At 41.4% G+C, this 27,173-nt stretch overlaps 1 protein-coding gene across 1 annotated transcript in view; it reads left to right on the top strand.

The window, feature by feature from the left end:
* LOC148376640 (receptor-type tyrosine-protein phosphatase mu) overlaps window positions 1-27,173 on the top strand; it is a 366,093-nt gene that overhangs the window by 69,860 nt on the left and 269,060 nt on the right. The gene's annotated exons all lie outside the window — the stretch shown is intronic.

Consider the following 27,173-nt stretch of genomic DNA (forward strand, 5'->3'; position numbering starts at 1 on the left):
ACATGTAACACGGACAAGCCGGGATTCGAGCGCTCTACCTCCTGAGCTACTGCCGCCCCGAAAATCTGCAAAGGAGTGAACCTGCGATAACTGGAAAGAGGGTCAGGGAAACATTTTATTCCACAGTGCAAAGTGAAATCGACGTAGGGTGGCGTCTATTTTATTAGCTAGCTGTAAATGTTCATTTAACCACAACAACACATACGTCTTGACATTATTTTCACATCTCATGTCCTTTTGCCTACCTTTAGAGATTATGTGTACCGTAAATTCCGGACTATAAGCCGCTACTTTTTCCCCAAACTTTCAACCCTGCTGCTTATTCAGTGATGCGGCCAATTTATGTAATTTTTCTAACGGCCGCCAGCGGCGCTCGAGTACAAAAGGTAAGATTTAGACCGGTGGAATATATGCGCCGAGGAAGACTGCAACTTCTTGGCTTGACTAAGAGCGAGAAATCTTTCACTAAAACTGGCCGCATGCGAAAGGCAACTTTTTCGCAAGTCTGCCAGTGGATCATGATTCCACCATCACCAACGGGTTCCGAAAAGCCGTGACGGAGAGGAGGGCAGACTAGCGACAGTGACAGCGCGAGTTAGGCTGCGGGAGCGTGGGACGACATCTGTATGACACTGTTTCTTTCCGACACTGAGGAAGACGACTTTGATGGCTTCAGTTGTAAGGAGGACGATGAGGACGGTTTACCGTGATTTTTAGAAGTACGGTATGTTTTTCCAACTGACCTGTTTACTGTTTTGCTAGCGTGTTGCTACCTGTCACAGGCACCGTTTGGGATGAAAGTTATATTATTATTATTAAAGCTTTGAAAAATTTCTCGGTGTACCGTCTTTTTTTGTAAATATGTGTAACCATGTATAATATGTATTTGCAACTGTATATTTTTGTAATGTATTTATTTCGGACACTTATTCTGATATGTTTTGGACGGGCGAATTAAAAAGAAGGGGCGTAACAAACGGGAGCTGACGGGAAGTGGGGACCGGTAAAGGTGAGTGTTTGTGGACACGGCGGACAATAGTAGATATATATTTTTCCCACCCTTACCTTTGGAAATATACACTTTTTTTATTTGGATTACTTTCAACGGGAACCGGTCTGCATCAAACCTTAAGTACCGGTATCATTTCACGTTCATTTAGCCGGCTGTGATTTTTGGACTGTGCACTTTAATGAAGGATATTCAGTTACAATCGCGAGACTTAGTCGGGTCTGGGTTAATTTTGTGTTACATTATTTTAATGTGGGCGCATGAGGCTTATATACAGGTGCGGCTTGTGTAAGTACGAAATCGGTTTTCCTCTTGAAATGTGGTAGGTACGGCTTATAATCAGGTGCGCTCTATAGTACTGCCTTTTTTTTAGTATGGTTTTTTTGGTGGTTAACTGGCAAGTTGAGCAGTCACATTAATCACCCCACCTTTTAATTTAGCGTTACATTTAGTCCGCGTGCACGGCGTTAATTTATAGGTCACCCTTTCCCGAATTCCGCGACGGCCTTTAGCACAGCCTCTCTCTGCTCGTACATTAATCAAAAGCGAAAAGCCACGTCTCCTTAGTGTTCGACCGCAAACAGCGTTTCTGCTTAAAAATTAGCGAGGGCCCCGCTAATTGACCGCGTCACCGAGGGGAGGGCCGACACAATCGAGGCCCGGCACAATCCATCCTCTGGCGACGAAAACAACATCCATCACCGGCTTTGTTGGAACATGAAAACTTTGCCGTTCCATTAGTGCCATTCCTCAGGTGTTTGGCAGGGTCTGTGCATTTTAAGCAGCGACGTGGCCTTCCAGTCACTACAATGCATTCTAATTAATTCCTGCGCGCACACGGCTGATGGAAAGGCGCACCTAATTAAAATTGATCGGCTTATTATAATTTCAAATATTACTATAGGGAGCTCGTGTTGCTCGTACAAGCGAAGAGGTCGTGCGGGCCTGAAGTGGAGTTGGACCTTGTGCTCAACAGGCGATTCATAAATGCCCACTTCACTCTTTAATGTGGATTTATATTATTTCAACAGTGCACGTTGTTACTGATCTCTTTTATTCGATTGTACACGGTGCTATCGTGGGGAACACTTTGTTAATGGGAGGGATTGCATCAATTACTTGACTTAAACATTGAACAGGCGCCAATCCCCTAACCATCGTTCACTTTAAAACAGGTTGTAGTTCAGCAGAAACGACCCTCCAAAAATGTGTAAAACACATCCTAGATTACAGGGTTTGTACGGGTGCTTGAAATCCAGCAAAATGTGTGAATTTCAATGTCTTTTAAAGGTCAGGAAAATGCTTGAATTTTGCTTGAAGTGTTTGAAAGTTCTTGAACTTCTTGCCATGTTTGGCGGCAGTCTCGACAGACCACGTATTGAACAAAAAAAAGAAAAAATCTCATCTCATCTCATTAGCTGCACCGCTTATCCTCAGTAGGGTCGCGGGGGTGCTGGAGCCCTTCTCAGCAATCATCGGGCAGTGGGCAGGGGACACCCTGAACTGGTTGCCAGCCAATCGCAGGTCACACAGGGACAGACAACTCGCTCGCTCATTCACACCTAGGGACAATTTGGACCGGCCAATCTACCTGAAATGCATGTCTTTGGAATGTGGGAGGAAACCGGAGTGCCCGGAGGAAACCCACGCAAGCAAGGGGAGAACATACAAACTCTGCACAGGAAGTCTGGTAGCTGGATTTGAACCCTCACAAGATGTTCCCAAGACCTTAGAACTGTGCCGCATACGTGCTAACCACTGCCCCGCCGTGCTGCAAAGAAAAAATCTAGCGGTATATAGTAAAATTATATACAGTCGAGGGCAGCACGGAGGCGCAGTAGTTAGCGCGTGTGCAGCACGGTTCTGAGGTCATGAGATCAAACCTTCCTGTGTGGAGTTTGCATGTTCTCCCCGTGCTTGCGTGGGTTTCCTCCGGGCACTCCGGTTTCCTCCCACATTCCGAAACCATGCACATTAGGTTATTTGGACGGTCCAAATTGTTTGTCACTGTGTGCCCTAAGACTGGCTGGCAACCAGTACAGGGTGTCCCCTGCCCACTGCCCGAAGATAGCTGGGATGGGCTCCAGCACCCCCGTGACCCTACTGAGGATAAGCAGTGTAGATAATGGATGGATGGATGGATATAAAGTCTACACGACAGCTACGACTGCATGTTGTTGTCATGTAAAGCCTCATTGCCTCCTACAGGTGCATCAAAGAATGCAAAAAAGAGATACATCTCTTCACAATAGGAAAGGCAGCAGTGTGCAGTCAGATGAAAGATAACTCATGGAGATGTATAGCTTAACTATGAATTTCTTTGGGCGGTAACTGTTTGCTACATGTTTCACCTCAACAGTGCACTTTGCAATGTGTATTAGTGCAAGGATTATGTATCAATTATGGAAATTTGTAGGCGATGTTTCCCAGTGGTAAATTGTATTGGGAAGAACTTAATGCAACTGAAAATGTAAGCTACATAATACCATTATTTTTGCCTGACACCTACATGGAGAGAGATTTTTCTCTAAATAATTACACTTGTATTGTTAAAATCCACAAATTTATACGCAATTTAACCCAAGATTTGAAAATTATATGTCTTGATAAATGCACACCCAAGATTACAAATCGCTTTTGTTAATGGCAGACATATTTTTGGATCTGCAAAATAAATGATTTACACCGGATTTCCCATTTTAATGATAATGGAAACATTGGAAAATATGCCTTGAAAGTGCTTAAAAAGTTCATAGAAAAAGCCATGAAAAAGGTGAGACTATCAGACTCCACTCTAAAGTGAAACATACAAAACAACATACTATAGCTCATAGGTCAACCTTTTTGAATTCATTACGCATGTAGGCGCCTTGCATGGCTGACTCCCTATTGGTGTGTGAGTGTGTGTGAATGGGTAAGTGTGAAGCACATTGTAAAGCGCTTTGGGAGGTCTTCATTGACTTGAAAAGCGTTATATAAATGCAGACCATTTACCCTTACTGTAAAGGGCCACCACTTTGAAATGCATTTCAAATCTTATCCAGACCGTGCCCAGCTAGCAGATTCAACTCTTTCGGCACACATTCCGCACTGCTGGTTTCCAGTTTTTTTTTTTCCTGTTCTCGTTTTCTTTAATAGTTCTTGTGAGCCACTTGGAAATGGTTTTTAAGTGTCCATTGAGTATTCCTCTGGCGAACCTAAGGAAAGTAGGAAGATGCTTATGGTTAACGGGGAGGTAGATTTGCCGGGCATGCTAACGTCACGCTATAAGCTATGCGAGCGCTGTCGGTTAATTCGAGTTTTCTATATAAAAAAGAGACAAAGTGAACAATCAGGGGCATTGGCACTATTTAGTAGACTTTATATCGCGGGGGGGCCTGTTCCCCATTGATTGTGATAAACGAGAGATCTCTCATGCCATTTAGAAATGAAACATCCTAGCTTTTTTTCAGAACCGGTTGGTGGGTTAGTTGGGTGTTCTTAGGTGCTAACTAGTGCGTGCAACCCCCACCCCTCTTGCGAAAAAATGTACTCAAAGCTTGTGACAAACTCGCTTAAATACCACATGTAAAATGTCCGTAACAATTGTTCAATAGCTTTTCAAATTCTATACATCCCTACTGTCAGTTTCATGATTTAAGACTCCTTGATTTTTCAAATGACAAATTAAAAGATTGAAGCCTATTCATGAGCTCTACCTTGAATCTAGATAGGGTTGTTTTATGCACAATTTAAGTCGCTTCAGAGTCAACCGTACAAAAACCACGTGTACTTTGCATAAATTGTTCTAAAAGACCACAGACGCTGCCCTACTTGCGAACGAGACGAGCGTTTGTAAGTTGCTTCAGTGCTATATTTTGTATATTTAAGGTTTATATATATATATATATATGTATACATAAGTATATGTAAGGCTTGGATAAGTATCTTTTATTGCTTTGTACTAGAAAATAAATATTTCATAAAATAATGTTCTCTATAAAGATATATAAAGTTGAGTTTGACTTACTTTTGGAAGATGCGCTTCAAGAGATCCTCTTCCGTGTAAAAAGTGGCAGGAATAAAAACTTTCCGACCATTTTCTCAGCCGCATCAGGCTTTCTTATTCCACTTTCATTTCAAAATAAACGGCTCGCCTCTTATCTACACTTCAAACCAACTATATTGAATGGATGCACAAGATATTAAACAAAAATGTCAAAGTTCATGGTGGGCTGGAGATACAGCGCAGTATGTTTTTACACGAACTAGGAAGAGGAAGCCAGATTTCTTCTTCTGGCGGATGCTGGGTGACTCTCACAGCACCACACACCGGTAGCGGCGGAAAGAAGCATTACAGTAATGTCCTCTAGTCGGAAAAAGGTGCATTCAATACAAAATCTGACTTGCAGCAATGTCCGGATGTTTTTCGACATCCTGAAACAAATTTTTGTATCTACCATTTTTCGTAAGTTGAACTGTCGTAAGTAAGGGAGCGTCTGGATTGCAAATAATTTTTGGGGACACTTTTGTTTTTCCTCTGTGACATTTTCCTTAAAATGACTTTTGGTAAGGGTTCACTGTTTCCGTCAAGGGAACCCCATTCTGCCAGTCCTGCGCCATTGTCCCCGGTGTCACTATCCAAAAAGGCGGCGCTTCGGAAACAAAGGACCTGACCAGGGCGTTCAATTTGCCGGCGTGCAACATATTTAGGGCGAGACAATAAGTCATTAAGCCGAAGCCGCACTTCCCATTGTGGCCAGCATTATAGACAAACCCTAATTAATCTCAGTTTGAGAGTCTTGGTCCAGCCTTTTTGCTGTGATCCCCTGCAATGAGCCTCTTGGGAGGGCCCGGCAGCACTTTCTGGAGAGTCAGCTGGCGCTCTCTCTTCAAGAGCAAGAAATAAACAGCGTACAAATAAAAGGCAGGGTTGGTATTACCAGGCTTCAAATTCAAGAGAGTCGCCCTGTAGATGCCTTAGCTTGTAATCAGAGCTGTAGGGAGGCATAAACAAGCCCATTTGCCAGTCACACATGGCAATTAGGAGGATGGCACGTCAACGGAAACAACCGACTTGTCCCGTTTTCTTTGTGCCAGGGTTCCGATGACTGTGTTCGCCACACAAGAAGGATTTACACAGCGTGGGCAAAATGGCACCATTTGGGAATACGTACACTGGCATAGTGAAATGGTTGGGGTTGTCCATCGATTCGATGATGACCATCTTCTTTTATTTGTGAGTGTGCTGATGTTTGAACAGTCCGATCCTGGATTGTGGTCGGAGACTCAGGTAAAAGAGGATACCTGCGCAATGACGGTTTTTAAAGTGGCGTAAGGGGTGCGCTTTCCCCAACGCCACTATCTTGATTGTAAAGAAGATGGTTCCAGTGGCAAGGGTGACCCTAGACGACCGGCATCTTTCTACAACTGCAGGCGGCTAACGGGATCCAGGTCAGTAGGAAACCGCCTCAAAGCGTGCCGCCACCAGCTTTTGGGATCACTCTTAGTCTGGACTCTACCCTTCGACCTGTTCGGCTTGGGTAACCCTACCAGGAGTACGAGACTCCCGCCGACATAGCTCTAGGGGTCATGGAGACGCGCAAAGTGCCCCACCACGATAAGGTGGTGATCCGTCGGGAAACAGTGAGTGAAAATGGTAGATGGGGAGAAAACAACATCAAATGGCTTAGTTTCAGTGAGAACATTGGGAAAATAAATCTGAAGATATTACAATACAATAAATTGTTATTAGTAACAGCATTGGCAATATTTCAAGTGTTTTACTTGTTTTGTTGTTTTTATTCACTGTGCCTGATTGTTGATAATTACCTAAGTAGTTAAATTAATCGATGACATGCTTTTAATGTTTAATTTACAGACTTTAAGTCACAGTTTTGTCATAGTTTGGGCGAGTGTGCGACTTATACACTGTTGAGACTTATTTGTGAAATTTTGAACACATTATTATCATATTCACATGTTATTTTCACTGTGAACCCTAAGAGGCAATTCTAGACCTGTGTTTATAATTTTGATAATTTCAACCTTGCCCTGGTGTGCTGGAAAATGACTCAAACTTATTTCCCCTGGGCAAAAGTCAAGTCACCATCCCCTGTTGTAAAACCTACATGAGGGCAAATAATACACATATATTGTCAACATAAAATATAGGTTATTCATATTCTATAGAATAGAAGTGTGTTTTAAGCTTAGATTTAAACAGTTCCACTGAGGTTGCAGATCGAATCTCAGGGGGAAGAGCATTCCGCAGCACCGGGGCCCGAATGGAGAACGCTCTTGAACCTGCGGATCTCTTCTTGGCTCTTGGGATCACTAGTAGACCAGCATTTTCAGAGCGAAGGCTCCGGACCGGAATATAGGGGGAAATTAAATCTGAAAGATATGAGGGAGCAAGTCCGTGCATGATTTTGTATACTACCAACAGAACCTTAAAATCACATCTTAAGCTAACAGGGAGCCAATGCAGGTTGGTTAAAATTTGGGTAGTGTAATAAAACTTTCTTGTCTTAGTTAAAAGCCTCGCTGCTGCATTTTGTACCAGCTGAAGGCTCTTGATTTTGGACTTTGAGAGACCGGATAGTAGTGCATGTTTAATTGACAGACTGTAAGTCACCGTTGAGACTTATTTGTGAAATTTTGAACATATTACTATCATTTCACATGTTATTTTCACTCTAAACCCTAAGAGGCAATTCTCGACCTATGTTGATAATTTTTATAATTTCAACCTTGCTCTGGTGTGCTGGAAAATGACTCCCTCTAGCTAATGTCACCTCCGCAAAAGTCACTAAAATGACTCTGTTTCTCATTATTTGGGGACATGTAATAGAACAGTAAAGCACAGATAATTTGCACCTTGTACAGAAACTTTTGAGCAAGTTGCATATAGATACTTTGGTGAAAATACACCATCTTTTCCCGAGAGTTCAGAGGATAAGAAAACATTAAGCCAAAGTAAATATGTTCAACTTGCTAAAAAAGGGATTTCTAATTTATTAACAGCTCAAAAAAATGGCACCAAAGGAAAATAAGATTCTGCAGACTACAAGCTGACAGTGCCACAGAGAATAATTGTTTCATTGGATTTATTGATTTGGAGTGAAAATTATAGTTTGGTAAGCATGTTGTTTATGCTTGAGTTATCAGAATACCTTTCCCCACCTCACTGCCCGAAGATAGCTGGGATGGGCTCCAGCACCCCCGCGACCCTACTGAGGATAAGCGGTGAAGATAATGGATGGATGGATATAAATGAGTGAAGTAAATAAAAAATTGTTATTTGAACACTTTTTTTAGCAAGTGAGTTCAGGTCAAGTCGATTCATGTTTATTTGTATGGCCCTTGATCACAAGGAGTCTCAAAAGGCTGCACAGACCACAGATTATTGCAAACCACAGACTATTATGACACCATCCCCTGATCTAAAACCCACAAAATAAATAAATACTTTAAAATTGTACGTGTTTTGTTTTTTTTACTTGTCCCTAAAAGGTTATTTTTGGTGCATCCCTTAAAAAAAACAAACAAGTGGTATTTGTAATTTACTTTCCGTAAAAAAAAAAAAAAACTCAGAAAATCTTATAAGGACAGACTGTTTCTTACAACAGGTTGTCTGCTGTTGCTGTGGCTTCACTTTGAAGTAGGCGAGTGGAAGGAGGGACGACGGGAAGGGCATCCTGAATCGAATCAGAATTCAAATCATATCAGCCAAAGATGGGATTTGCCGCCTCGGGAAAGGGGGGAAATCGAAGGGGGCCCGCGTTTCACAAAATAAACTAATTGCTTTTAGAGCCATTCACAAGTTTGTGTGAGGTCCCGCCGCAGAGTTGGCAAGGTTAAGGAGAAAGCCCATTATACGATTAGAGGACCAAACGGAACGTCAAATTATGTCATCTCGATACATTTGTGGATTAATTCCGGGCGGGAAGACATTTGAGCTGTCTGCATATGCTGGAGGAACGGAGGCAAACCGGATTTGGACAAACAGGATTACGACCACGTTACGCTGGAGGACGTATTTGCATATTCCAGCATCACGGTATGCACGGCAACTAAATGACGCAGAGAGGTGCCTCGCGGCAGCGGACTCTCTTGCGTAATGGCCCATCGATGAAGCATTGATCGCATCAAGGGCCATTGGCCTTACTGAACCCGAGGACGGAAGATTGAAGCCATTAAAACGACAAGCATCAAATATCAATCTGAATTAACGAGGGCTGGGACAAAATGGATCTCTACGGTATGAGGGACACTATAAATTTGTCATATGGTATAGATTACCATTTGACCAATCTGATCTTGATCGTTGATGAGGTCCTGGCTTCTTCCTTAATAGGAAAATGTCATATTCATCAGTCATGTTAATTCTTTTCCTAACCTAAAATATTATCCACTCTACAATTCATCACATCCACTACACAGCATTATATCCAGACAGAAGAGCAGCTTCAGCGACAGACTGCTGTCACTGTCTTGTACCACGGACAGACTGAAGAGATCTTTTCTTCCTCATGCCATGAGGCTCTTTAACTCCACCCGGCAGAGTAAAGGCCCACATTAAACCACACCCCCTACATTGCATATTACTGAATTTTATTGCAATATGTATTCTCTGTAGCACTATCTAGATACTCTATAGAACACGTACAGTGGGTATAAGCACGTCACACTGGGTATTTGTATATTGTATTCTTTTTGCTTTATTATTTTATTGTTTCTCAGCTCAGGGATGCTGCTGGAAATGTCAATTTCCCTGCGGGGATGAATAAAGTATCTATCTATCTCTATCTATCTATCTATCTTATACTTTAAATAAAGATATATTTTCCCGGTCTATTAAACACATTTCAAAAAAAAATATTAAAAGGTGCCTATCCCCAAAACAGTCTGTTTCTTATTATGTTTCATATTCATGGTGGACAGGATAAAAGGCACAAATTAGATAGATAGCTAGATTTATTCATCCCCATAGGGTAATTCACACTTCCAGCAGTATCCTTGTGTTGAAAAATAAAATAATAAAATAAAGATATAGAATACAAAAAATACCCAATATAAAGTTTTGCTATAGAGTTTAAATAGTGCTACGGAAAATGCACACTGTAATAAAAATAGGGTAATATGCAAATGTGGGGGTGGGGTTTAATGTGGGCTTTTACTCCTCCGGGTGGAGTTAAAGAGCCTCATGGCATGAGGGAGAAATTATCTCCTCAGTCTGTCGGTGGAACAAGACTGTGACAGCAGTCTGTCGCTGAAGCTGCTCTTCTGTTTAGAGATGATGCTGTGTCGTGGATGTAATGAACTACTTTAAAAGACAGAGTTTACTATTTGACCACTAGATGTTGCTGCATGGTGTAGTGCAACAAAAAATGAATACTAAAAAGCAGAATAATAGAAACCACAGACTTAAATGGACCCCAACGCAAAATTTTATTTTCCATTTTTTGCCTAGCTAAGGTTTTTGGGGGTACCCTTGGCAGCAAGATGCCGGACGATAATTTCAGCCCCCTTCAGGTGAGGCTTATGTGATGTAAATAAAATCTCTTTTCTAGACCTACCAGTATTTCATAAAACACATGTATATATTATGTTTGTTTGTTTTTTTTGCTTATTGTTTAAATCAATATTGTTATTTAATGAATACAATGTTTTATAACTAGCAGGCCTTAAATAATAAACACTGCACCTTTAATTGTCAGAAAATTGATAAACATATTTCACAGAACATAAACTGACATTATGAAATCTGGTTTCTTAAACAAAATGAATTAATGATTTCATAAATGGTCACCATGTGTTATAGCATTTTGTTGCAATTATGCATTTACCATTTTTCTAAACATACTTTCTGGCTTATAAGGCGTACTATATTATAAGACACTCTTTGGAATTTGCAGGAAACTTTAGCTTTTGGTGCGCCGTACAGTCCGGAAAATACTGTAAATACGAATGCAAGATTGTTTGAATATGCACCAAATGGAACATTTTTTAAGAGCAACTATGTTTTTTAGAATATGTTGTGGACCACTAAATATTACTTGGCGTGCCGCAAATGCCCCCAGGCCATAGCTTGGACATCTTTGATGTAAATAAATTATTGATAATGAAATGCGTAAACTGCCATCTAATTGGCATGTTATCGACTCTTAAGTTTGATTGCCAACAATTTTTTTCCTTGATTATTCAAAAACCATGATCTACAAATCATATGTCTTGAGTAATGGACATGCAAAATTAAAAATCTGAATTTAAATTACAGATATATTTGGTGCTCTGCAAAAAACCATGATTCACACCGGATTTGTTTTTAGAGATACTGGATAAATTGGAAAACTGGATTTGAAAAACTTTAAAAAATTCTTGATTTTGGCCATGAAAAAGGTGCACGAACAGTTCTAAAGGTGTCCTCTCACCCGGCCGCCATTTCTTTGATCTGCTTCTCTCTGGTAGACGCTATTAGTCCTTCAAAATAGAGCAGGGGTGGCAAATACGCAGCTCTAGAGCCGCATGCGGCTTTTGGCCAATAAGAATGCGGCTCTTTGCCTCATCATATTTTCTATATACTGTGGCTCTTTGCCTCGTTTTATGTTTAGTTTTTTTCCCCTCTTAAAACCCACTTCAATCCATCAGAGTTTATAACAAATAATAAAAAATATTTTGAAATTAATTTGGCATATTTTTCGTTTATGCTGCTCCGGACACATAACATACATTTTGGCTCTTTGTGTCAAACTTGTTCGCCACCCCTGAAATGGAGACTAACAGTAGTGTCTGAAACCAAAAAGTTAGCGAACACCAGAGCAGACAACTCTGAAAAGTTGCCTGCCCATCCATAAAGTTTTTCACAACTTGAAACACAATAAGACAACTAACCGCAAAAAAAACATATTGTTGCAAAGTATTAAGGATTGATAATCAGAATATATAACAGAACAACACTTCAAAATTAAGTCCATATAAATCTACTTATAACATTCATTCCATGTATATGACATGGCTGTTTTCCATCTGGCATGAGTATGTACCTGTATTTACTCATCTTCATTCATGCAATGTTTGCGTTTCTTCGTCTGCTACAAGCCACGTGTACTACTCTTTCCACGATGCTTTTAATGTACGTTTACATTTTGTAGCGTCATACATTTTTTTAGCTTCTTTTGAATCTTTCTTCTGGCTTAAATCCTAACTGCTTATCCATTTTTCTTGTGTTCTCTGTGCGTCTACTGTGGAAAATGATATGCAAATGCACGACCTTATATTGCTCAGGAAAATCCGGAAGCACGAAGTTAGTCGGTGCAGGCTGCCGAGTATGAAATTGAACGTACCGAAATTCTGAAATTTACAAACCGATTTTCGAAATCGGAATAAAGCAAATGTTTGATTTGCAAAAAAATCGTTTGTTTTTTTGTTGTTGTTGTTTTTAAAAAGTGGTCGGACACCCGGGCGGAGATGTTTTTTAAGTTGTATGCTCGATGTAAAAGATGCCTGCCCCAGGCGTCCGGGCAGACGTTATTTCAGACACTGCTAACAGGCTCAATTCAAATTCAATACGGACACAGACCTGGCCACATAATGTCACCTTCTCTGCAGGCAAAGTGTTTCAGCTTGAACTGTATCGTCTCATTTTCTGCAAAGTCAAATCACCGGTTTTAGGGGTTAAATCAATCATTTCTATTGCCCCTGTCAGAATTTTTTTTCTATTATAAGTGACATTTTTTTGGGCAGGAAGAAAGTGGGTGGTCACATCTCTTTAGGGATGACGAAGGGGCCACCGCTTCAAAAGTTGTGGAAAAGTCCGCTGCAGAATGTAATAGGGGTGAACCGTCCCTCTCGATCGGTCGCCCTGATTGACGGCTGGAGGTGAGCACGTACGGCGTCTTTTTCATCAGGCCAGCTTTCATGTTGCTCCACAGTAGCAGCCATTTTGATTGGTGGCGCACAGGACGGCCTCGCCTTCATTGACATTTCCCGAGCGGCAGGCGCGCTCCTCTGCCGCCGCGACCTCTCTGAATTTTATGAGCAAATGAGACCTGCAGGCTTTCGGGGTTTAAAGAGCGCCCCTTCATTTTCCCTCACCCCCGCCTCCTCGTCCTCACTACACACCACCCCGCACGTAATGATTTTCCGAGAGTTCAGGACCCGAGCGCGAGAGAAATAATGAGCGCTCGTCATTATTGCAAATTACATCCTCGGCTCTGAGCGTCACTTGTCTCCAAATTCAAGTAAATGCCTTCTAACTGGAGTCTTTGATCATTTCCAATTATGTTTTTTAATCTGTTGTTGGATATGAGCACACCTTTGTGGTTGGTCTCGCTCTCACATTTAGGTATGCCCAAGACAACTAAGAAAATAATATGCCTATTATATTTTGTTTTGAAGTTTGTGTTGTTCAAGCATAAACTAGTGGTCGGCAACCGCCGGGCCATGGGTTATTTGGTACCAAGCTTCACAGAGAGAGAAAAAAAAAGCCTTATTTTTTGCATTTATCGTTTGTATTTGTGACTACATCTCATTTTTCACTCTAAAAAAACTCAAGGGTCTGGTGCGCATTATACAGTGTTTGAAATAATGTCTTTTAGCCCGGGGTGTACAACTTACAAAACGTCTCCGAAAACTTTTTTAAGGAGAGAAAAAAAAAAAATATATATATATATATATATTTTCAAATGAAATGGCGCTTTATTCCGATTTCGAAATCTTCGTTAGGTTTGGAAATTTCGGAATTTCGGTTTGTTTTGCAATTTGCGTACAGCCGATCACAAGCCTGCATCGAATAATAATGTGATACCGGACTTTCCCGAGCGTTATAAAGTCGCCCATTTGCATATCGTTTTCCAAAGTAGACCCACAGAGAACACAAGAAAAATGGAGACGTGGTTAGGAATAAGCTAAAACCTCAGCCTCTTAGAAGAAACATTCAAAAGAAGCTAACAAAATGGATGACGCTACAAAACGTAAACGTACACGAAAAGCATAGCAGAAAGAGGAGTTCACGTGGCTTGTAGCAGACGACGCAACGCTTCCGGACTTTCCCGAGCGTTGTAAGTTTGTGCATTTGCATTTCGTTTTCCAAAGTAGAAGCACAGAGAACACAAGAAAAATGGAGAAGTGGTTAGGAATCAAGCCAAAACCTCAGCCCCAGAAGATTCAAAAGAAGCTAACAAAATTTATGACGCTACAAAACTTCAACGTACACGAAAAGCATCGCGGAAAGAGGAGTTCACGTGACTTGCAGCAGACGAAGCAACGCTTCCGGACTTTCCCGAGCGTTATAAGGTCGTGCATTTGCATATCGTTTTCCAAAGTAGACGAACACAAGAAAAATGGAGAAGTGATTAGGAATCAAGCCAAAACCTCAGCCCCTGAAGAAACATTCAAAAGAAGCTAACAAGATTGATGACGCTACAAAACGTAAATGAGTAAATACAGGTACATACTGATGGCAGATGGAAAACAGCGATGTCATATACATGCAATGAATGTAATACGTGGATTTATAATAAACTTAATTTTAAAGTTATGTTCTGTTATATATTCTGATTATCAATCCATAATACTTTGCAACAATGTTTTTTTTTTTGCGATTAGTCGTCTTATTGTGTTTCAAGTTATGAAAAACAGGGCAGGCAAATTTATGGCTGGGGAGGCAACTTTTCAGAGGTGTCTGCCCTGGTGTCCGGTAACCTTTTGTCATGAGTTTCAGACACTGCATTATATTCCTGGCATAATTTGCTCAAGAAACCAACCTGGATCCCTGTGGCGAGAGTGCCGAATATATGTAAATGACGGAGGAAAAGGCATTGCATTTTATCTCATCATCACACTATGTTTACTCACGGTGTGAGGTGGTACTGTGAGTAAAAATAGTTTGATGAGATCAAGTTTAATTTAATTAACTTTTCCTATGTAGGCTAAATCATTAGTGGTTTAGTGATTAAACGATGGATGTGGGCTTCTTATTGTCATCGTTATTGTTGTTAATTCTAATGTTTTTATTGGGCCAATATAGTCAGACATTAAACTGGTCCATGGTACAGAAAAGGTTACAGACCTCAGGCATAAACAATATATTTCCATGCAATGTCATATATTATTAGGTAACAAGTCCAGTGCTTGGATTTTTGGCAAATACCTCTTGTACATAGCTACATCAATTTATTTGTTCCCATTCATTCTATTTTTTGATGCACAGAATGAAAGTAGCCAATGTTCTCCTGGTATCATTAAAGACAATTACGTAAGATAATTTGAGGACAGACAATGACTCAATACTGCAATTGAGGTTATATTTATAAAAAAACAAACCCAAAAAAATGATCCTAAATGAAAGGTAAGGGAGAAAAAAAAATCAAAGACTGGCAAAACACACACGGAACAGAATGGAAAGCGAAGATATCTTGCACTTTAAAATTTAATTTCACCAAAATATTGGTCTATTTACTGTAGATATTGCATCAGACCCTAAATGCACATGTACAAGTTATGGTGCCAATTTGGATTATCATGAAATTGTTTTGGTCCTTATGAAACATTTGGTTGTTAATTTTTTGGAACATTTTTGAATTAATCACAGTATTAAGGAATAAAATTTCACCTAAACAAACACAAATTAAAAAAAATCTGGCAACACATTCTGTGTTTCAACCATTTTAGATAGATAGATACATAGATGGATACTTTATTCATCCCTGTAGGGAAATTCACACTTCCAGCAGTATCCTTGTGTTGATTATTAACAGATTAACAGGATGGCCTCGGGGTGCTGTGTTCTAGTTTAGCAACAGCGGAGTGGTTGACGTCACACGCTAGGCCAAAAGTTTGACATCCCTGCAGCAGATGGAAATTTTTGTGCCCAGGGTTACACCACCTCGTGTTCATGTAGATAGCAAGTCCACTTCCTCTCCGCATCCCGCAGGCTTTCGTGTCTCTGTCTAACAGCGCTGAAGCCGGGTAGCTCCAGGTAGCTCAACGTTAGCGTCCGGGATGCTAGACGGGAGCCACGTTTCCGTAAAACGTAGTCATTGATACTGATACCATGTACTGATACCATTAGTACATACAATTTCCTGCAAGACATGACTTGATGTGTTTTTTTTTTTTTTAATCGGAGCAAACTTTTATACTAGCATTGCATTTATTCAATGGCATTTTGCTATTCTTTTGAATGGGGACTAAAGGCAGTTGATGCAGGTTCCATATTTGGTATTTTTACCACAGGCACAGCAGCGGTTAGCGCGTGCCTAGCACACTGCTGAGGTCATGGGTTCATACCCAGCTACCAGCCTTCCTGTGCGGAGTTTGCATGTTCTCCCCGTGCTTGTGTGGGTTTCCTGCTGGCGTTCCGGTTTCCGCCCACATCCCAAAAACCTGCATGTCAGGTTAATTGGCCGATCCATATTGTCTTGGGTATGAATGAACAAGAGAGTTGTCAGTCTCTGTGTACCCTGCGACTGCCTGGCAACCAGTTCAGGCTGTCCCCTACCCACTGCCCGAAGACAGCTGGAATGGGCTCCAGCACCCCCGCGACCCTACTGAGGATAAGTGGTGCAGATAATGGATGGATGGATGATATTTTTGCTTGCCCATCCCTGGTATATAAGCAGAGCTTTGACCTGCACCCAAACAGATTAGCATTCACTTTTCATATTGGTTGTATTCACCATGTGATCAAATAAACTGAGAATTTCTTCATAAAGTTTTGAAATGAATAATAACTATCCTTGCCAAGCCCCCTTGGCCATGTTCCTTATGAATGTTTAAATGTAGCTCCTCCCTTTATTTCCACAGCGTTTCTTGACACCGACAAAGCAATGTAATAAGAAGCCGAATTTGCATGGCTTTTTTTTGTTGTTTTCTACAGTAAAGAGCACTGCACTGTTTTAAAGTGTCATTGGTCACTGTTAATTAGGAACTAAATAACTACTAAGTAAACAGGAAATGAAATAAAAAAATGTAAAAGCATCAGAAAAATGAAAAACACTCTCCCCCTCTATTAGCCGCCATTTTCGCACCTTCGACATTGTCAGTGATTGCCATTCAGTCCTGCCCCCACGACCACCACCGGCTAATTAGCGGACAAAATGGCACTAGCAAAAGACAAAGACACTGTGTTAAGGCAGTGCTAATGCACCGGCGAGCGTATTTTTAAATTTGCATCCCTTTTTTCAGCCTTCAGCGGTGGCGTGATGAAGATCAATTAAAAATAGAGCAGACTCTCAAGGCTGCCTGACTGCTCCACTCGGACCGTCAGATTTCTTATTATTACAAATGTAGGCCACCTTCACCTTCCATTACAATGACGAGGCGCAGAACACACAGCCAGGCTATGAAAAATGAATTAGATTAGAAAATGAAGTGCCCCTGCTTCAGCCCAGAGTGACGTTAATGTTGCCGCTCCTCACACGTGAATGTGAGAAACTGGGGGGAAATGAGTTCTTTTGAAATTTGACGAGTTGGAGGGTTTTGATTCGCCTCCCTTTTTCGCTGTTATGTAGGCTTATGACTTCTGTGTTTAATTCCATGTGGATGTTTCGATACTTAAGTTTATTCTACACAAGGAAAGGAGATTTCGTTATTTTGATTATGGTAAATGGTAAATGCATTTCTATAGCGCTTTTCAAGTCAATGAAGACCTCCCAAAGCGCTTTACAATGTGCTTCACACTTACCCATTCACACACACACTCTCACACACACCAATAGGGAGTCAGCCATGCAAGGCGCCTACCTACTTATTGGGGGCATTAGGGATTCAGTGTCTTGCCCAAGGACACTTCCACATATAACACGGAGGAGCCGGGAATCGAACCTGCGACCTTTTGATCCCAAGATGAGGTCTCTACCCTCGCTACCTCGCGTTTCGGTTATTGCTGGTTCAACCCTTAGCGTTTTTTAAATGAATTGTTTTCGTCTTTGTTGTCGTTGATATCATTGTTTTGTGCATTGTGTTCAGTGGTGACAGATTAAGGAGGGCGCTCTGTGTTACTGTGTGCACGGCCATCATGGGCTGGTCGGTTTGCAAGGTAGGCTGGTGTAACCTGTCTGTCAGTGGGTGTTGCCTCCCTTAACCAACTAGGGAGCACCGCTACTGCTAGCTTTTAGCGGTTCATTACATTGAAAAGAAATTCATCAATTAAATTTGACTCCAAAAAAGTCAGAAGAAAGCAAAGAAATGCTGATCACCAGCAAGTGCTTCGAGGATTATTTTCATTTTCCAATGAAGCGACTCTGACTGCGTTTGGGAGAAGGCAACGGCAGTGCTGCCAGTCTGGCCTATAGCTAAAAACAAAAAAAAACAAAAAAAGAGACCGATCTCATTCTGCCCATCTTGTCTTTCTCACTGGTGGTAGACAATGTCATTGTATATTTCTAATATTATCACAGTATTCTACTTAATCTGTCTTGGGGGTTAATTGGTGCTGCGTTGTGTTTGTAAGGTTTGTTATTGCTTAATAATTACGTTTTGCAATCATTTATAGCGAAAGCAATTGCCGGAGGTATACAGTTAGAAGAGTGACTAATATTGATAATAAGACTGTTAATACGTAAGCACTTATTGTATGATTAAAGTTACTGTAACTTTAAATAAACATACACTCAACATATTTACTGCACAAAATGTGTTGCCTGTTGTAGTTTGCATGCGCAAACTGGAAGAGCTGATGCTGAAGGCAAGAAGTAACGAGCGGTGAGTTGTCCCGAGCAGTTTCGAGCAGTCTCTAGTGGCAGCCCCTGGGACTGCTTCCGAGCTAGATTTTCCTTCGTAGGTTTTTGTTAAAAAACTTGTATCCTAAAGTTTTTGTGATTAGAGGTGCTCGTAGAAAGATGTACTACTGTAGTAATTACCTGTGTACATGTCCTACTTCAGAGAAATTCTTGTGTGGTTTTGGAACGGATTAATTAAAAAAAAAAACGAGGGACTGCTGGAATATAACAACCACAACTTTGGAAATATTTAATTATATTTTTCTAATTTCATACTTGATGGTTATAAAGGCCGCATGCCCCAATTAAAAAGTAAAATAACTATAACATATCCAAGTAAAATTTCCATAATACGTCCGCTTATTGTTTACTATTATTTATTCATTAAGAGAGCGGTTAAAACTGCCCACGAAAGGGCCATGTGCCTGTGATATTTCCCTCCCTAATTACCAAACAAAAGGGGCTTTGCGGCAGTGCAAAAAGGTTGGAAATTGCCAGTAGGGCCACAACTCAACAATTCATCACTTCATGGAAAAGTGTTGATTCCTCGCCTTGGAGCAGATGGCCCGGCATTATTAATGAAACATCAGCCGAAGTCGAACGTCAGGCGACACCTGAAACCTCAAAGTCGGCCCTGCTTCTCAAATTGGACATAATGACAATTTTAATCAGCGGAATGCAAATGACAACAATCAGCCACACTGGGGGCCATTGTGATCAGGCCTCGCTCATTAGGACTGTTTACGGCGTCGGCGTCTTTTACGCAAAAATGCTTTTCTAGCGTACAGTTCTCACCTTCCCGATACCAGATGGCCGTTCCCGACCTTCTCCCGTTCTCCTGAGTCAAACCGCACCTGTTACATAACTTATTCATCAAAAGCCAAAACAAAAACAGAGCTGGCGCTGGGTCATCTCTGGTGTGCTACATGCCGTGGTTTGGTCGGTCGCCATGGAAACGGCCCCGTAGCGTACAACGTACATTCTTGAGTAACATGTATTTATTCCCATTAAAATGGAGCGTCGGCTGAGAAGAACACTGATACTTGAACAGTTTCTGTGGTAGATTTAACAACATACCTGTCAAGCTGTACGTTTTTGACGTACAAAGTACGTTTATTGTGCATTTTAAATTGCAAATTTGTCAATTATTGGTACCATCTGGTATACAATACACCGACTATCACGAAACGGCAAATCAAACGAGTTCGCCGCGGTAGCCTATATCTCGGTATCGTTTTTTTCCGTTGCAAACGAAGCTAGCGGTTTGATGCTACTGTGCGCATGCGTCTGCCGCCTCGGATTTCATGTGGTAGTTATGTAGTGAAAGGAAGTCCGTCTCTTTTTAGAGAACCGGCTTTTTTGGCTCAACTCATTAAAGAGAGCCGGCTCTCAAACGGCTCACTTGCTTTGATACATTATTTTACGAATTATGATGTTGTATTAAGAAGTTAAGAAAAAAAGGAAGTATAAAAGCAGAAAATGAAAATCCCTTTAATCAGTATATTATCCACAATAATTTAATCCGGAAAATGAATTAATAATTTGAATAAGAAAATGTATTATTCTACTTAATTATATCTTTTCCTTCTACAGTGAATGTCCAAGCTACTTCATTTTTGAACCTTTTTTATAATAAACCTCATTCATGTCGAGCAACTCAGTATCTCACAACAAAATGTTCATTTACAATATATATATGATATAACGAAACACATGTACAATATAACATGTTAAACTACATAAATAAACACGTTTGAAAAAAAAATATGGTGTAAGATTATTTTGTATTTTGTAAGGGAAAATACGACAGTTTGTAAGGGCATGGAGCCCTGGAGCGCGACAGGTATGTAACAATGAGGTGGCAAAAACCGGGGATGTCTTGCCAGGGAGGACTTCTCTTTCATTAGAACGGTTGCCATGGCGCCCAACTGGCCCCGCCCGTGTGGCGCCAGCTGCAGCTTGTTGACACATTGGCTCCCTGTCAGTATTTAAACTCTGTCCTGTCATTCCGTCTGTGAATCTTTGTTTTTACACAGTGTTGGGAATTAAATATTAAAATGTATCGTTTACCAAATTGTTCGAATTAGTTATCTGACTCCATTAACTAAACACAACCTACATTCACCCAACAAAGCCCGCTCGTTTCTTGATGGAAAAGATGAACAAGAAAAGCCGACATTTTCACACGGGGGCAGATTTAATACCATTAACAATTTAACTAAGTGAACTCCATCGAATACGGCCGAATTAGTGAAATTAGTGTCATTGGCATCTGTGTGAAGCCTTCTCTGAAGTCTTCCAGCCTTTTTTCCCTCGGCCCACGTCTTTCCGCAAGATGGTGTGCCGGTTCCTTCCATGGGCGTGCCAATGAAGCCCAACGTGAGCTCCACCACTTCGCCGCGATTTCTGGAAAACTCAAAACACGGAGAGCATTTCTCAAACAATGCCTGCCGTCCTCCATCATCAGGGCCTTTCTGCGTCGTCGTATGTGCTATCTTATCAGCCTCACGTTCCCGCCATTCCTGTAAACAATATTTTCTACCAGGTTGCCCTGAACTTTCACTGCTCATTGAACTTTAGCCTACTCGGTAAAAATCTTCATTGCAATCAATGAATGTAATTTGTATTCAATTGTATAAAATCCTTTATAGTCAAATGTATAAAATCCTTCAACAGCAAGCACTTTTTCGCCTATCCCGTGTTTTTGCTCCTGTTTGTGTCCCGCTACGCTACGAAATCGTCCCTTCTCAAGGTTTCTCTTTTTCCTCACGCTGAGGTTTTGAGTTGTTCCTTGCCCGCATGTTGGTTTAAGATCAGGTAATTGTGTCATTGTAATCCTGTGCAGTCCTTTGAGACATTTTTGTGATTAAGGGCTATTTAAATAAATTTGACTTGACTTGACTTGACCACGTCTGCTCTCCCCTCCTGATTTACAACCCATTTTGATCTCGACCACATCTGTTCTCCCGTCCCGAATAAGGACCCGTTTTTGATCTTGACCACGTCTACTCTCCCCTCCTGGCTTTCAACTTGTTTCCGATCCCGTTCACATTTTTGCTCTTGTATCCCGGCTACTGACCTGTTTTTTTCCATTCCCGGCACCGCCATCGCTCGCCACGGTTATACCAATTCCGTGTCTGAGCAACCTGCTCCCCGCGACCAGCGATCTCCGGATCGTGTGTGCAATCCTTTCCCTTTTTCCCAAAAAAACTGTGAGTAACATTACGCGAGTGGGTCCTGTTTCCGTTCTGGACCTGACAGGTTGCCTCTCAAATTCCTATAGCTTCAGTCCAGAGGATTCATCATCAACTCCAACAAAACCAATTTTAGTGTCCATATATTTGACAAAGAGCTTGATGAAGGCAACTTGTTCCACATTACTAAATTGGTGGGATGGAGTGACTCTTTTGGGCATTAAACCAACCAATTTCCAGGTTCCCTTGCATTAAACTGCCAGCCCCAGTAATAACGCTTCAAGCTAAAGTTAAGGTTGACTAAAGGGCACTTCATCTCTCAAAATTCCATTATTATCCTTCCTCATGTTCGCGCTCTTATGGGAATTCAACCGACCACCCTCCGATTTCCCAACCCTCCTGGGTCTTAAAACCGCAGACCTAAAGGGAACAATGAAAGCAATATTATGCTAAAAGGTAGCATAGTCTTTCAAATGTCTATTTTTGAAGTCCTTTGTGGTTCATCTGCCCTTCTGGGTATGGACCTTACTGGATTCCGGGCCCTCTTGCTATTTCAAGATAAAGACTGAAGCTGCCCACCAAAACATGGGAGCAAACGATTTAAATGGAAAGCGTTTTTTTTTTTTAAATCATGCATTAAAAATGTCAGACTTTAAATTACAGTATTGCCTCAATTTTCACAGTTAATTTGTTCTATAACAAGCCATATTAAGTAGGGACTATAAATATAGAAATATACTATAGCATTACACAAGGAATATGTTTACTTTCCTCATGTTGAGGTTTTTGAGTTTTTCCTTGCATGTTGGTTCCAGATCAGGGGATGGTGTAGTAATAGTCTGAAAAAATAGTCTGTGTAATAACCTGTGAAGCCCTTTGAGACTCTTTGTGATTAAGGGCGTCACAAATAAACATGACTTGACTTGTGTTCATCGCTGAATATGTGCACTTTACCTTGTGCAGGTTAATTTTATGTCACAAAGCACTGTGGAACTTGTAGGAAAGGGACACATAATACACACAAAATCCTGTTTACTTGTTAGTCTCATTCTTATTGGTTAATTTCTCTGAGATATTTCCGTTTTAGTTCCTATGCCTACGGCAAAAACGTCAGTTGTAGCCGTCCATTTATAGTGTCAGTCTATTCATCTGGCAATCCACATATGATCACACCTTGTTAACAGACGGGAAACAGCAATGGAGCCTACTTTTGAAGCCAGAGCAAACAGGCATGGTACTTTGTTGATTTAAGTCAGTGACATGGATAAATCATCCTTTAATGTAATGAATTGATGCAACAAATGTTCAGAATTGCTTGTGCCTGCCCCCTAATAAGATTGTTGCGAACGACATGAGTAGGGGTTATGTGTATGTCATAAGTCATGTTAGTGATTCTGATTGCTCCAATCAGCACTCAGTTTTCTAAATAATTTGAGTGTACTGGCACTCTTTGAGTGATCCTGATTTTCTGAGATGAATGTAAAACGTTGTTTTAAAATATGCATGAAATCGTATTTTATTGAAAACCTAAATTTATCTATCTATCTACCTTGATCACATCCCTCAAGGGGTGACCGACAGCAAGACAAACACATACAATAACAAAGAAAATAAAAAGGGGAAAAAATAGCAAAAAACACACACAAAAATTATTGGACCATGGCCAACCCAATTGCCCAAACACCCAAACAAGTTAGGCACCTCGGCACCCAAGTTGGTCATGCTTTCGTCCCTCCAGATGAAATGGGACACAAAAAAGCGGCCATGTGACACAACACACTCTCAACAGTAGGGCCGGACAGCTTTCACTGGTTTACCCCTGCCGTATCTATCATACAGGTGCCGAAACACCCAAACAAGTTAAGCACCTCGGCACCCAAGTTGGTCATGCGAAGTTGGACACAAGAAAGCGGCCATGTTACTCGGGTCAGGGTGACACAACACACACTTCCGTTCAACAGCTGGGCCCGACAGCTTTCACTGGTTTACCCCTGCCGCATCATACAGGTGCCCTGCCATCCCTTTGAACACGTCCAAACACCCCAATATCCTTTTACAACATCTCTCCACTCATTCCTATCACCAACAAGAGCTCTAGCTTCCAGTAGCTTTAGACCTAAAAGCTAAATTTAATCATAAAGTAATACCACATTTATAATATTGGCCATTTCTTGGAAAACATCCAGATTCTTGATACTGTTTGTGAACTGAAGATGTTGCCATTATCTTTCAACTTTTAACATTTTTATTGCAAGAATTGAGCATTCAGTCCCTTCACTGAATAAAGGATTACAGTATCTTATCTCAGCAATTCAAAAAAAACCCGAAGCCATAATTACAGCTGAATTCAGAAAGCCGGTTCCTACCTCTGCAGAGACGTCCAGGGAACCGAGCGCCTTAATGAGAAAATGCTCTTATCTCTTGATAAATTGACTTCTCGGACTATTACCGTGAATGGGAATACAAAAAAGGGCCGGCCTGAAGATGAAAGATATTTGTGGGGACTGTTTTCCTTCGGCGAGAGAGCGGGAGGATGTGATGGGAAATCAATACGTGCCCCCATTTAGCTTTTATTGCTTGGGTTGGATATTAAAAGTTAAACTAATGCCCCTCCTGTGGTGCCAATAAAACACAAGTGAGAAGTATTACACAGGCACACTGACGAGACCCCACGTTTGTTTTCGTCACGGCCTTTTCTGTTCCAGACTGTGTGAGACGGAGCTGAACGCTCACAATCTCTGTTGTTTAAGTCAACATTTAGCAACAAGCTTGTTTCTAAAACGGGGGCGAATAACACGGAGTGAATCGGTGGCCTCGGACCGGCGCTCTCTCACAATAGCCTATTTGTTCAGTCAATGAGTCGAGCGCGCCGCGCTTGTCTTGGTGCGCCTCGCTCGCAACGCTCGGCGATTCCATCTGTCTCCGACTCCAGATAACAAGGAGCGTGGGGTAAGAGGGGGAGAGGTAGAGGCTCTGTCATGTTTACAAGACGATGCAAGAGTGAGGGAGGGAAGAAGAGATGGGAGTCACAGCGACAGTTCTCACCATAGGTATTCCCAAATTCTTGCCAGGCATGTTGTTTCACTTTTTCTCAGGTCAAACTAAGCATCGTCAGTCACAAACGTTTTGATTACATGCGGTTTTCTTCTATTTTTACCATATATTTTAGGACTGTCAAATTACTTCCCACAATGCCGTTCTCCTCATTCAGTTTAGAAAGACAGAATTAGTCAATACTGTACCTTCATCAGCATTCAGTTCTGAATCTAGTGAGCTTCCTAAAGACTTTGCCAGTCGGCTGTACCACGGACCTGTTTAATGTTTGACACTATTCTCTCCCAATGAAAACATCAACAATTTGGCAATATTGTGATCATTGGATGAGACCTAATGCCTTTTCATGTGTCATATGTGTCCCTAGGGCTTAAAAGTTATGCAATTGTGATCAGTGATATATTTTTACTGATCAATGAATGCACAAATACTACACTTTTTGTTTTTCGTGCAACATTTAGTGCAGAAAATATGGTTTATATAATTCCATTGGTTTGTTCCTATTATTCTCTATAATAAAGCATTTTGAAGACAGCATGTCTTGCCTTTGTCATCCTGAGCTATGCTGTCATAGGATGAACACCAACAACCTAGCAAGCCAGTCGCCACATTTTTATGTGTTAGTTAGTCGAAGAAGTTAAGAGTGTTTTAAGCAAAGTTTTGGTGGATATGCCTGGGGGTCTTGTCGCAGATGGATGCAGTAACGGTAGAACAAAGGGTGAGCAGCCAAAATGGGGCTCACTGGCAAAAATAACACATGGAAAGTCACCAACAGCGGGCTAACCGGGACGATCAATGGAAGGTCGTCGCACCCTTAGCGGAAACGCGCAAGGCTGGCCAACACAAAAGAAAACACGCAGTGAGTAGCCAGGCTAACCAGGAACGAAAAGCGGCAAGGAATAAGCCAAGGGGCACGTCAAAATAATGACGCTAAAGCCAGGCTAGGTGGCCAAACATTTCACAGTGGACACCCAGCAAGCTCCAACCGGGAGCAAACAAAACGGGAAAGCCCTCGGCAACTTCATTGCTAACGGGGAGCTAACCGGACAAAGCTATATGAACGGCGACACATGCACAATAAAACAAACAAAAACCAGAATCGCCTACGTCCATGTTGGAACTAGTGGTATCCAATCGGTGTTCACTACAATTCCTGTCCGTTTCAGAGGTGCCTCATATGTTCTGCTAATGGGATTCAAAATTTTGAAAGAACTGTGGTTGAAGGAACAGAACACTAAGGAAAACAAGCCAGGTCAACTTTAAGACAACAATTTAAAAGTACCTGGCACATGGAATATTTTGCAACATACTTGCATAACTGCGGGAGAAACACCACACATTCTGCGCCGAATTGGGAAAAAAAAAGGTTGTTTGGTAATACGTTTAATTTTTAGAACACCTTTCAGGCGGGTTTTCCTTAGCAGTCCCGGATGCATAGTTAACATGGGTTGTCATACAAATTAGTCATAGGTTCTGCGCCTGTAAAGAAATACGAAGCCTTTTTCAGGTCATTTTGGGTATTTCTAAGATATGTTTGATACAGAAGTAAATGGAAAATGTAAATCAAAGGAGACCAAGAGGAAGGCCGCGATTGACATGGATGGATGGTGTTATGAGTACACTGCAGGAAAGAGGTCTAGATCTAGTAAAAGCTAGAGCTCTTGTTGGTGATAAGAATGAGTGAAGAGGTGTTTTAAAAAGATAGTGGGATGTTTGGATGCGTTCTAAGGGATGGGCGGGGCACCTATATGATGCGGCAGGGGTAAACCAGTGAAAGCTGTCGGGCCTTGCTGTTGAACACAAATGTGTTGTGACACCCTGACCCGAGTGACACGGCCGTTTTCTTGTGTCCTGTTTCATCTGGAGGGACGAAAACATGACCGACTTGGGTGCCAAGGTGCCTGACTTGTTTGGGTGTTTGGGCATTTGGGTTGGAACATTTTTGTGTGTTTTTTTTGCTACTTTTTCCCTTTTTCTTCGTTATTGTCTGTGTTTGTCTTGCTGTCGGTCACCCCTCTTGAGGGATATGACCAAGGTAGATGGATAGAATGTTTGATACTTCAGTCCGTTTACAAATACACCAGGGGTCACCAACATGGTGCCCGCAGGCACCAGGTAGCCCCCTAAGAACAGCTAAGTAGCCCACTCGAGGTTTTCTTTTCCCTAGTGGGGGAGCATGACCGAAAACAATTCAAGCATTGTTCTAGTGCC

Source organism: Urocampus carinirostris, chromosome 1, assembly GCF_059441175.1.
Source record: "Urocampus carinirostris isolate Australia breed hairy pipefish chromosome 1, RoL_Ucar_1.0, whole genome shotgun sequence".
Lineage (NCBI taxonomy): Eukaryota > Metazoa > Chordata > Actinopteri > Syngnathiformes > Syngnathidae > Urocampus > Urocampus carinirostris.